A 6000-nucleotide genomic window follows, 5' to 3' on the forward strand; every position below is an offset into this window, starting at 1 on the left:
GCTTTGCTTGCTTATCATAGTCTCAAGAGTTAGTACTATGCAAAGTTAAAATCTGTTGAGCACAAGGGCATTTGACCCTGACCACAACCTGCTGTTCCTTTAACAAACAATTAAGACATTCCATGTGTGACTGAATTTGAAAGCAAACCCAAGAATTAATCTGCTTGTTTTAAATAGGGATATAAATAAGAACCAGCCCAGCCATTGCCCAAGAGATAAGCCAAAACTTTGAGGTTCAATAAAAGTTCAGTCACTTCCGTAGCTTCTTAGGCAGGTTTTGTTGGGTCTTTATTTAGGGAAAAGGTCTTTATTTAGGGTTTATTAGGGAACACAATGTCCCCCTGAAGCTTGAAGTATGTGCTCCCATTTCTATTTGAGTAACAATTTCCTCTGGGTATGGATCATACTAAAGGAAAATAGTGTAGCCAAATCCATTCCTACCTAGCACAAATGGTATTTCTCTGAGACTTCTACTTTTAGTGTGCAGTAGCAGCAGACAACATAGTTATAAAGGTGTCTGCATAATTCTGCACTACATGTATCTATCCCATGGTTTGTGAGAAGTGAATGTCTTACAAGAATCTCTGTATTTAAATCATGTTTGGCTAGCAAAGTACAGCATAGCTTTTAAAAAAGATATTAACAAAAACACTATCAAGTTTTAAAACTAGTGGCACCTTGTTTTATCAATTTTTTAAAAAAACATAAGGATTTTATATAAGATGGTATATTAGACTCTTGAATGACCTAAGTAAAATACATCTTCCAGATACTCATAAATTTCTGTTACATTTTTAGATCATATAATATAAAAAAATTATAATAGTTTCAGTGTTTTATATAAGTAAAAATGCTATAATAAAACTGCATTTAGCAGGAGAACTACTGAAGTAGCTTTTTAGCATGAAAAGTTTCTGTGTGGCAGAAAAATAGATGGAAGTAGAGTTTTTGTTCAGCTTAATACTGTGAAGTTAACAAAATCAGCGATAAAATTATGAGATCATGGAAAGTGACTATACCCACACATTTTTTGAGGTGATATGGAGTGCGGAGAGTTCATTTTTCAGGGTTTGTAGATTGAAGATTACATATTAACCACTAACCTAACTGATAACTCCATGGACAGAGTCCATTTTTCTGTGTAATATGGCCTCACTTGTCCCGTGCATAATGTTTTATGAGCGCTCTAAAATTTATGCTCACGGTGGTTTCTAGCAAATTATTTTGCGTGTAGGTTATAGTAAGTAAATAGGGCCTTTCCTAGAGGATTCAGCAAAATATCTGTGGATTTTCATGTAGATAAAATGAAACCTTACATGAAAACTGTATTGAACGGGATTTTTACTTTTGAAAACTAAAGTGAGCAAGTATTCCTAATAGTATTGAAAAGGAATTTGGAAGAGCATGGCTTTCTGCCTAAGAATTGCCCACTGCAACCTAACGTTGCAGTGTAAAGCTTAAATATTACAGGGTATTTAAGTGCCTAAGAAGTGTCATGATCTCAGAGGGTCTAGATGCATGAATATCTTTGAAGTCTTACATGCCCTCTACATAAAATCAATAGCAGAAGCAAGGGCACAAGGGGATTTCATGATGCCTTGGGCACTTCTCATTTTTAAGAGGTATTTTTTCAGGGTAGTGGGGAAACTGTTAATTTCTCTGTAGTTGCTAATTTAATACTTTTTTATTTTATTTTTTTATTAGCAGAAGATATGTATGCTGTTGGAGAAATTCTTATAATAGTAAGATTTATTTTTTTTTGAAAAGAAAGAAGTTTTCATACAATGTTTTAAAGAGAAGTTTTATGGCAGTATCAGGTATGTCCAAAGAAAATCAGAAGAACCATTTGTTCTGCAAAACACACAAAAAATATAAGCATATAATGGTATAATTTTCTTTCAAGTTGAAAGCTTCCTGTTTTTAAAGCTTTTTTAAACTTTTTTTTGAAGTCTTACTCTGCAAGTGAACTAAAGTCATGTAGCCATTAAAATAGGCTATTACTCAAACACAACACTGCAGGATCAATACTGAATTCTATTGCTCTGAAAATTCTTTTGGATGGTTTTTTTGCAACCTTCTGCAAATCAGCTATGCACATGCTATTCATTATCAAGAGCTTAATTTTACTTTTTCAGTTGAAACATTAATGAAACATGTTTCCAACTTCATCATTTTTTATGTTTCTTTGTTATAATACTACAGAAGTGTTCCAGGCACCATGAAGTGGACATTTTTCTATTATTGATGAAAAAGAATATATATACATATTTTTTAAAGCAAAATGATTCAAAGGTAATTTTCCTTTAGAGCAATCTTAAAATGCATTTCTTCTCTGCAAGATATAAGAGATATGTTACCTTTTCACTCAACAAAGGCAACAGCTGCCTTTTTGAAAGGCTTCAAAAAAGAAACCGTTTTGAATAATTTCAAAGAAATCACGTCTTTTTGTTTTCCTGAGGACTCGCTTGAAAAGGCAGAGTTATTGTTTGATTTTTGCCTGTTTTGAGGAGGTTCCTAAAGATCAGAAAGTTTAGAGGTCAAAGAGACGATCTGACCCTTAGCAAGTGAACCCCTAATTATTCCAAATGACCTCGGCACCAGGGATCTGGGATCTTCATTCTTCTCTGAAGCACCGTGGTCCCACTGAGCTCTGTTGAGAGATCCCTCCCCTCAATCAGCTCCTTGCCTGCCCAGCAATTCTATACTTTACATTCTTTCTCTACAGATAGTTCAAAATCTGTCAGATGAAATCTAAATTTGATATTTGTTATCATGTTACATGTTATCATGATGCGGCGCACATTATATGATTTTAAAATAGCACCAGAAATTGTTGGATACCATTTCTGAAAGTGGGACTGTTTGAAGCCCTCAGACACTGGGGATGTCTTTTCTAAACCTTCTTGAGCCAAAGCCAGTTAGAACTGACGAGACATTTTCCACTGACTTAAAAGGTGTGATTCCTCAGGGTGCAATAGGTGTTGTATGTTATAATCAATAAATAAATAAATAAATAAATAAATTTTAATGACTAATATTACAATGATGCAAAGGCTCCATCTCTACACCCTCATTTCTTTGGCTCTTGCTTGGACAAAATGATTCTGGTGCAGATTCTGAGAGATACCAATTATGTTAAGGAATTTTATTATGGGTGTACCAAGTCAAAAATGAATCAAACCCGAGGATTTTATTAGTAAAATTAGTGACTGACCATTGAGGGAGCTCTGGCCTGGAGCTCTACCTGAGCTAAATACAATGCTATTCTATTTCTGTATTGCTGCACCCCTCAATGAAATAGCTTAGCCTTTTTGTAACGAAACAGCCAGGTTTCTGTCTTTCACCCATTTTTACTACAGGTTCCTGTCTTCTAATTTCAGTTTGTACGGCTGCACTGTCTGCAGCCCGCTGCTGTCCCCACAGAACCCTTTGTTTCCTACCTTTGAAAACATTCAAAACAAACAAGACCCTTTCTCTTCCCATAGATGGCACACGTAATATTAATGGTTATCTACCTGCGATAAGCAAAGCAGTATCATTTTACATGACTTGAAAGGGCCATCCATATCGTCAGGCACAATTAACTTGTCTTACTCTCACAAAACAGGCTGGGGGAGGTAACTAAGAGGCTGTACTTCTTCAAATAACTCAGAAAACAGTTCCAGGACAAGGGGATGGCCAAAAGATACAGAAAACTTGCAAACAACAAACACAACATCCTTTTTTTGTTAGGACACAAGAAGTTGTGCTGAACCTTCTTGATGCGGTACCTTCTGCGGTGCATGTGGGAGTATTCAGTGGAAATGATCAGTTGTGTACAAGTTTGAATGATTCTCCTTGCACGACTTACCTTACTACTTATCCCACTTTTAAAAGAAGAAAACTCTGTGAAATTTTTCTGGAAAAGAGAATGGATTTCAGTGAAAGTTGCTTTGAGGATCTATCCACATTACAGCAAAGATTGTGCTGAAAGCTTGCAGAACTTGCACTGTTTTTCTATATTCTTTTTGTTTTGCCAGCATACATAGATCAGAATAGAAAACTAAGAGTGAGCAGCATCTCTAATTCCCTAAAGGAAGCTTCCACGCCCTATATGCTAGCTCTTCTTCAGCCCTCAAAACTACTACTTTTAAGAAGGACCCTGCTTTGAGCAAAAAACATCCAGGAAACATGTTGTGTAGAGAATGGTGTTTGAAACACTTTGGCAGGTTAGCGTAGCCCTTCTGAGTCCCAGGTGATGTTTCGAGCAGTACTTGGCTCTTGAGGATGCCGTCATTCAGACAAAATGATGTTGACCACTTGGGTTGCGGAGAATTGCATGGCACTTGTCACAATAACATTGCTATTAAATGTGTGACGTGACCAAATACCAAATCAAAGTATTACTCTAGCCACACATATCATTCCTGCAATTAAGTGAAACATATTTCACTTCCTGTCTTAAATAACCAGGTAGTGTTGCTGCTGACAAGGTGCTGAGTTTCAGCAGACGAACGACTGAATGTCAGTAATATATCATGGAACCCCTTAGAGTATTTATCTAGAATGTTTTAGGATACTTTGGAAGGAAACATCCTGGCCAATGTACATTTTTTTTACTATTAATAACACAAGTCTGAATGTGCCATTTTCTTTCTATGACTAATTTGAAAATTTTTACAGATATATGTAGAGCGAGAGATGGCCAGAAGAAAGTCAATCTTTTTTATTTAGGTAAATTTTTAAACAGAGAAATGACAGAGAAATGTCTACTTTTGCCTATTCTTGCAAAGAGAATAATATTAAGTCTGTAGGATTATTTTCTTCAGTAGAAACAAATGTTTTGAAAAGGAAAAGACAGTCTTCCTACATAACTTCTGTTTCTTTAAAAATTATTTCCTGATGATGGAATCACTCTTATGTGTATTTTCCCCTCAAAAAGAGGAAAGTTGGAAGTGCTTCAGAGTTCCTCTTGGATTTCTTTCACAGGGATTAAAGATAAACCGCGTGTTTTGGTGGAGAAATCAAAATCTCCTTTCCTCCCGAAATCCTGCGATGTCAAACTTTTCCCAGCTGTGTGCCGAATGAAGGCAGCCTGCCTGAGCAGTGGGGAGGTTCACGGGGGTTAAAAATAAGAAATTGTGGAAAGCGAGCACTGCCCGTGGCAGATGGACGAGTGGCTGCGGTGCAGTGTGGGGTGTCTCAGGGTACCGCTGGAGACGGACCAGCTCTGTCGCGGCTGCCGCCGAGGGCTGCTGTAACATGAAGCTCCCCAAAGGTCAGCGGCCGCGCTCTGCAGCCTGCTCTCTGCCTATCTGTGCCATCTCTTGAAATAACAGGGGCTTCCAGGGCTCCTTCAACTTCTTCCCTGCCTGACCCCTGCATCCCCTCCCTCCACTGCTCCCCGGTCCCTCTCTGGCACACGTCCTTCAGCACCACTCTCTTTTCCTTCTTGAGCTTTTCCTGTTGTCATCACAAAGACCTCTATGTCCTTTATTGTGGCGTGTCCTCGCCTTGCCTGGCTCAAAGGCTATCTCTGGCTCCAGAGATAAAACCCTTCTTTAAGAAAAGGATGGAGATTTAATTTAGAAAAACAAAACAAACAAACAAACAAACAAAGGATTAAAAAAAGAGGAACACTGGTGTCCTGTCTGAGGGGCAAGTTACCTAGTCAGATAGCACATTTGAACTTTAATCAACTACTTTCTCATTATCATACCCAAACTTTGTGAATTTCCTGAACAATCTATTTATGACCAGTTCCCTTGAAACTTGGAAGCAGTTCATTTAAGAGAAGCTTCCATATTGCTCTGCCAAGAGCATTACCAAAATAGACCTGCAGCATTGTTATTTTTAAGGATTCGTGACCCTTCATTAGTTTGTTTGTTTGTTTTAGAGGGACTTTTTGTTTGAAGCCATTTTGTCTTGGTGACAATGAAAGTTGAAAGAGGTGTTTTAAGTAATAAAAAGTGACTGTTTATGTTTGCAGTGCACATTATTTCAGAAGGACCTGCACAGCTG

The sequence above is a fragment of the Cygnus olor genome, chromosome 3, assembly GCF_009769625.2.
Source record: "Cygnus olor isolate bCygOlo1 chromosome 3, bCygOlo1.pri.v2, whole genome shotgun sequence".
NCBI lineage: Eukaryota > Metazoa > Chordata > Aves > Anseriformes > Anatidae > Cygnus > Cygnus olor.